A 7,866-nucleotide genomic window follows, 5' to 3' on the forward strand; every position below is an offset into this window, starting at 1 on the left:
ATATTACTCTTTTATTAGATAGGATAGAGTCCTGGGGCATGGGTGGGAGCCAGCTGGTTTGCCCTGAAGGGTGTACTGGATCAGGGTGGGGGTTCCCTTGGGGAGGCCTGGGCAAGGGGCCTGTGGTGGTTTGCAGGCCGGCCACACTCCCTGGCGACCCAAGCGGAGGCCCTGGTATCTGGGATTTATTTATCTTCTGTAATTGAAACTTCGTAGCCTTGAGTGGAGCCAAGACTCCTGCTCGCTCCATGGCTGCAGCCATTTTTGTTGGGATTTATTTATCTTCTATAATTGAAACTTTGTAGCCTTGAGTGGAGGCTTGGGCTGGCCAGGGTGTGCGGAAAGCTTGGCTTCCTCCATTGCCGGGGAAACCCAAGCCTCCTGTTCTCTCAGTGGCTGCAGCCATCTTGGTTGGGTTAGTTTGCATACTCGCTCCTGATTGGCTGGTGGGTGTGGCGTAGTGATGGTTACTTTACATATTACTCTTTTATTAGATAGGATATTTACATAATTAGATTTTTCTAAAGGGATAGATACAGTGGCAGCTATTGTCGGTTGCATACCAAAGAGCAATTTCTCCCAATTTCTTGCTTGTAACCAGATGCTACTTTTATTTAGATGGTAAGCAGCCACATGCTTCAGGGGAGACTGGGTATCCTTCCCATCCTTAGGAGGCAATTCATAGTTGGTCTAAGTCAGGCATACAATTTTATCACCTTCTAATTTAGGAGCGCATGTGGCACAATTCCGGTCAACAAGACCTGCGGAAAAACTGGCAGTGAGCCGTTGGCAAAGTCTTCTTTGATCATATACAGGGACTTGGATCATATCCTACTTTCTGCCACTGAACAACTGCATGAAGATGAGGTGCTTGGAGCTGCTGCAGCCATCTTGTGACCCTAAAGATGAAAGGCTGAGGGCAAAAGCCAAATACTCAGGATGGGAGGCTGAAAGGTGGAAAGACCCTGGGTCCTCGATGATCTTATCTACTGAACGTAACTACGCTGGCGCTGCCCTTTCTCTGAGTTTTCTATTACGTGACATAAACGTCTCAGATGTGGTCAAATGTTTTAATGATTTGCTCTTGGTCTTTTGTAACCTCACTTCCCCGGGGGCAGCATTCTTCCAGACGTCTAAAGCCTACACCCCCTTCATCCAAGCTCCAGCACTCTTGAGGCCTTTGTTTGTTGCAACTCCATTTCAATTTAATTCTCCCTCTGACCAGTCATATTTATTGTCTCATTCACAATTGCTTATCCCAAAGGAATTCCCTAGTAAACTTTATTCATGCAAATCTCCATCTCAGAATCAGTTCCCAAGGGGCTTAACATAAGCCATGTGGGCCAGTATAGAAGAGAGAGCGATGTTGATGAGTGGAAAAATTCAGGTACATATTTAAAGCAGTACTGGTATGATTTTCTGTTGGATTTGATATGGGATGTGAGCAGAGGAGAATAGATAAGGTTTATTCCAAATATGAGGTTGAGAAATTAAGTGAATTGAGGTGCCAATTACCAAGTGGGAGAATCACTGGGAGAGAATGTGTGGAGTCTACTTAAGAATTAGAAAAAATATAAAATAAAATAAAAATTAACTATTAAAGCTTTTTTTTTTAACAAGTATACTTTTTACTACATGGAGGTGGAATAATACATTTATGTTGTTCTTTTTTAAAAAAAAATATTTTTATTGATCTCAAGAGAGGAAGGGAGAGGGAGAGAGAGATAGAAACATCCATGATGAGAGAGAATCATGGATTGGCTACCTCCTGCAAGTCCCTCACTGGGATCGAGCCCACAACCCGGGCATGTGCCCTTGACCGGAATCAAACTTGGGACCCTTCAGTTTGTAGGCCAACACTCTAGCCACTGAGCCAAACCAGCTAGGGCAGCTATTAAAGCTTTTAATGAGATGCCTATTAGATATTCAAGAGTAGTCTCAAAAATATAGTTGGGTAAATAAGTGTGGATATCAGGGAAGGGGTTGAGACAAGCATTACAGCATTTAGCATGTTGGAGAAATAAAAAAACAAATCCATGGCAAATACCACATTATCAGATTAAAGAAAGAAGAACCATATGACCATCTTAATAAGATAAAGAAACAAAAAAAAAAAACTATTAATTGAAATCCAACACCCCCCATTCATGATTAAAAGCTCTTTGTAGAATTCCTATGACTGAAAATACAAAAAGATTGTACTAAAATATCACAGCAAACATTAGTTTACATAGAGAAAATCTGACATGAGACAAGATGTCAAATTTTCACTCATCTTTCACAAAAAGTGCAATAAGATAAATAGGGTAAGAGAAATAAGAACTGAAAATAAATTAAGAAGTGGTTTGGCTGCATATAAGGGACATTTAAAAAAAACAATCAATTTAAACAAAATAGAAAAGTTGTGTTTTTTTGTTGTTGTTGTTGTTTGTTTTTTGTCATTTCATCAGAAATTCAGAGATGGGCCATCCAGGGCTGGTGCAGTAGTTCTGAGTTCATCAACCACCAAGATACCCTCTGACTTTGTGCTTTGCCATCATGAATGCTTGATTTTCATTCTCAATGTGCCTTATGTTCCAAAATTCTTTCTGGAATTCCAACAGTAAGGTTATATTCCAGGTAATAAATAGGGTGTGGAAGGGATGAATAGGTGCACCTAGTTAGCTGTCCTTATTTGAAATACCTGTCCCAGAAATCTCACCCATCAACTTCTACATATGGCCTCATGGCTAATATCTGGCCATTAGAATGGGAATACAAGTGGTGTGTGCGATGTCAGCTTCACTTAGTTAAAAGAAAATCTGTCCCCCTCCCCCTGCCATTGTAAACTGTAATATGGACATGCCAGCCACCCAGCCTTAAACATGATGTTGAGGAAAATCCCTTAAGGAAAGAAGAGAATCAGGATGGAAGGAAAATGGGTTTTCTACATGTAAATAACACTAGGTCCCTACCTTACATCATCCATGAATATAAATGCCAAATGGATCAAAAGCATAAAAGTGATAAAATAAAATTTCAAAAAATTTATGGGTCCAGGAGGAATTTCTAAATAAGACACAGAAACAAAAATTTAATGGAAAAGATTGAAAATTTGACAACATTAAACTTTAAAACTTCTTGTAGGTAAAGGGAACTATAAACACATTAAAAAGGCAAGATAGGCATATAGCTAAAGTCTAATATTCCTACCCATTGGTAAGAAAACGAAACAAGGCATTAGAAATGTGGGCAAACATTTGCACAATCAATTTAAAAGAGAAAATTCAAAATGGCCAAAAAACAGATGAAATTAGCTCAGCCTTGCTGCTGATCAGGGAAATGCCAATGAAAACAGTAAGGTGTTTCTCTTCACAATGGCAAACATTGTAAACGTGATGCGATCAGAACAAGAAAACAGCCTTACTGTTTATAAAAAGGGAAACTGTTTAATAAGCTGGGGTAGGTTTGTGCCATAAAATATTATGCAGTTATTAAAATAATGAGGCAACTTTCTATATATTTGGAAATAAGTTTCTCATATTTTTTAATAAAAAAGACTTTTAGAATAATGTAGTTTGATCTCATTTTTGTAAAAACCAAGGGATCCTGCCCCTTGTACGCAAGTAAATCCTTAAAAATGTATGTAAAAAAGAAATCTTGAAGGATATTAGGTGGGTCCATTTATTAAGGTAATTCCTGCATTACCACATGGCAGCTTTCAGGAGGCTGTGAGCAATGCTTTCTGCTGTTGACACTATTGTCCCACTTATTTGTTGTCCATTATTTATAAAATCTAATTTACAAGTGTTGGCTTTTATAGTAGTACCATCTTCCAAGGGCACATTGATGAGACGATGAGGCCTTAGCAAGGAGACATGCACAAGCTTGAATGTTGTTAGTGCTTCTTCAATACCTATCTGGACATCTCTGAAACCTTTTAAGCACATTCATATCCAGATCTTCAAAAGTTGAATCTGCTGAGAATTTTGTTCTCAAAATCATTTTTACAATATTTTGAGATTGGGATAAACCATTATTTAGGGAGTTTTAAGAAAGGCTATTAATTTTTGAGAGAGAATCTGACATGGGGCCAAGTGACTTTCTGTTAATATGTTTGACACTTGGGTAGAAACATTAACTTGTTCATGCCATTAGGATGCTATTATTTAGTGCACCAGTAATGGGCTAAATGATTCTACACGTAATGCCTATTCCCAAGGAGATTCTTAAGGAGAACAGAGTTCATTATGTTCACTGATGCTGTGATATTAGGAATCAACAGAGAAACAAAGTAATCCTGAGAAGATACACAGTGTCAGAAGGACAAAGAGATAAGGCAGCATAATGCAACAGAAATATGCTCTGCCTAGCGGGGCTAGAGACCTGTACTATCCAGTTGTTCTGCTAGTTGGGTCTCTCTCTCTCTCTCTCTCTCTCTCTCTCTCTCTCTCTCTCTCTCCTCTCTCTCTCTCTCTCTCTGTCTCTCTCTGTCTGTCTCTCTCTCTCTCTCTCTCTCTCTCTCTCTCTCTCTCTCTCTCTGTGCCATTGTCTCCCCACCCAAGAATAAAGGACTTGTCTTAGGTTATTATAGACTTTTCAGCCAGTGTTCCTTCAGTTCCCGAGGTTCAATGAAGCTTTCTCAGAGGCAGAGGTGGGAGGGGTGGCAGAGGACTAGCAAAGGTGGTGGTGGGGGGGGGGGGGGGGGGGGGGGCTCTAGCCTTCTCGGGTCTGATGAAACCAGAACAGCCCTGCTTCTCTCTCTTTTATATACTAAGGTCCTAGGTCATATTTGGTCTGAAATAACAAAATTTGAAAACTTCTCCACCGGAGTTTTTCCTTGTTCCCAAGCAGTTCTCAAAATTCTGTGCATCTGAGAACCGGTGGAAGATAGTACAGTGGACCTTCTTTAATGCACAATTTCACTTTGTCAACAGGAGTGTTTCCCAGAGTACATTCTTTGAAGCTCTGTTTGATGTTAAGAGGAAAAGAAAACAATGGGAGGGCTACTATGTGGGCAAATCTGGGAAATGAATACACCCCTCTAATGGAGGTCCAGGTGGGAAATGACAGGCACTCCCAGGGAGCCAAGGCTCAGCCACCGGGGGCTGTCAGGCTCAGAGCACGCAGAGGCTGAGTTGTGAGAGATGCATATTCAGGTCGTGGGGTGAGGGGATAGCCCCACCAGGCTCCTCCACGCCCCTTAGTCACAGAAGATCCCTCCTGCGATCTGAAAGCAGCTGAGAGTGCTTCAGGGATGCACGCAAGCCCCCAACTCCACCTTGTTCTCTCCTCCTCCCTCCCCCCACCACGGTCACCACCCATGGCCACAGCTGCCAGTGTCTGTGTTTTCAAGCAAAATTTAGGTATAAGAGTTTGAAAATATCAGTATATAGTTTGGTCATACAACCAACGGAAATGATGGAGAAGCAGCTTATAAATCTAGGCCAAGTGGTTAAAAGCCACTTGTCCTGCCCTAGCCGGTTTGGCTCAGTGGATAGAGCATCGGCCTGTAGACTGAAGGGTCCGAGGTTTGATTCTGGTCAAGGGCACATTGCCTGGGTTGCGGGCTTGGTCCAAGGTGCAGGAGGCAGCCAATGAATGATTCCCTCTCATCATTGATGTTTCTCTCTCTCTCTTCCTCTCTGAAATAAATAAAAAATATAGCATATCCTATATAATAAAAGGCTAATATGCAAATTGTCCCATGGACTGGGAGTTCGACCAGGGGGTGGGGTCGGCTGGCCAACTGCCCACGGCCTCTCCCCTGGCCGGGCTGGCCTGATCAGGCCGCCGGCCAGACCCCACCCGTGCACGAATTCGTGCACCGGGCCTCTAGTATGTGTGTGTGTGTGTGTGTGTGTGTGTGTATGTATATACATTTGTCCCAAGCCATGGTCCTGTAACACCTCCTGGTGGTGTTTCCCAGGCATCCTTATTCTCCTTATTTTCCTCCCACATTCTGGGACTATCTTTCCCTCAGATTCTGCAATTCTGACTGTCACTCATCTTGATTTACCAGTTTGGCTCTGTGTGTACTGGAAAGTAGCTTTCCTTTCCCAGCCAACTTCACACTGTTAATACATTGAGTCAATACAGATGTCCTGTTCTGTGGGAACTTCCAGACCCCTGGTGAACATCTGCTCTCTTGGGTACTGAGAATAGATTTGATCAGAGAAAGGAAAGAAAAGTACAGTCATCTGGGATAAGCCGGATTACCTCCCTAAAGGATGCTGGACGAATTCCATGGCAGATCACCAGGCTAGGGCTTCCAGGTGTGCTAACAAGCTGCTGCTCCTCTGACTATGCAAACACAAGAACGTCGGATTCTGACAGCTACCTGGCACCACGGATTTGCCCTCCAGAGCAATCTGATTCTCTCATAACATAAGTAAATAGCAACAATAACTAAAGTCAATGCAGATAGGAAACGTCTGGAAGGAAACACAGCAAAATGTGAATGATGATTTTCTCTTAGCAGTAGAACTAAGAATTATTTTTACTTTTTAAAAATCCCTTTCTGAATTTCATGACTTAAAAAAAAAAGTTTTAGTTTAGAATCAGACAAAGCTGTCTCAAGTTGAAGGCAATTCAATGCCCATAATGGGTAATATGCTGATTTAGCTTGGCTAAAAAGAAAATCTACTGATTTGCTGGTATAAGAAAAGAGAGAGAAAAGCAGCCATTTCACCATCATTGGTTATTAGAATGTAGTCAGTCTCCATTATAAGGCTATACAATATAAGCTTATCATGGATGTATTTGAAAGGTACTTAAGACTACAAGGAATGGAACATCTGACTAAAAGTAGCTTAGTCATTCTTCTCACATAACCAGAATTTGTAGGTATGTGGCACACGGTTCAGTTTCTCTGTGATTTATTTGTCCTCTCCTCATGGTCCCAAGATGGCTATACCTCCAAGCATCATGTTTTCCAGTGATGGAAGCAGGAAGGAGAGGGTTTCTATTTTGTCAAGAAAGAACATCTTTCCAAAAGCTCTCCCAGCATATTTGTCTCAGTTCCCATTGGGTCACTTGTCAATTCTCCAGCAGCAATGGATGCTGGGAAGCTTCAGCCTGGGGGGGAAAGCGTCTCTTTCCAATAAGAGGCGGCCCGGGCACATGGCTGTGGGATAGGTGTCTAGGAGTGTCTGCACAGTAGAGAATTTGGAGGAAATACAGAGACGAATATATTCAAAACTATTACGTCCTTTATAAAATTCTTTATAAACACCTAAGATTTCTTGGCCTGAAGGAAAGAAAACTGTCAGATTAAATTCACTTCGACATTTTTATACTGCAGATAGCTACTCACTATCTGTCATATACAAAGCATTATCCTAGGTGCTTTTAAAAACAGGAAAGTGTGCTAAGGGAAGGAAAAATATCTACTACGTAGATATTTGCAGGTGATTTAAATATATCATTTATATATTTAAATATATATAAATGATATATATTGCAGGTGATTTAAATATATCATTTATATATTTAAATATATAAATGATATATATTGCAGGTGATTTAATTATATCATTTCTCTTACACATTTAAGAGAGGGATTATTGGATTTGTTTTACAGATGAGGAAATGGAAGCCTCAAGGAACCAGGCCATTATCACACCTTCCCCTATTTAAGCCCCTTCACTCCAAGCCCACACCTAGCAATGCTCTTTAAAAGGGAAAACCACGACCAGTTTACACAGGTATACACAGAATATGACTAAGTAAAAACGTGGATTTATGCATTGATAAAAGGTAGTGGAGGTAAATATGGATGATCTCAAAGCTGATTAGGTTCTATTTATTTTCCCTTTAAAAATTTTAATGGTGTTTTGAAAGACAAAAGAGCTTTTGGAAATTTTTATACAGAGCCAAGGTAGGTGT

Source organism: Cnephaeus nilssonii, assembly GCF_951640355.1.
Source record: "Cnephaeus nilssonii genome assembly, chromosome: 14".
Taxonomy (NCBI): domain Eukaryota; kingdom Metazoa; phylum Chordata; class Mammalia; order Chiroptera; family Vespertilionidae; genus Cnephaeus; species Cnephaeus nilssonii.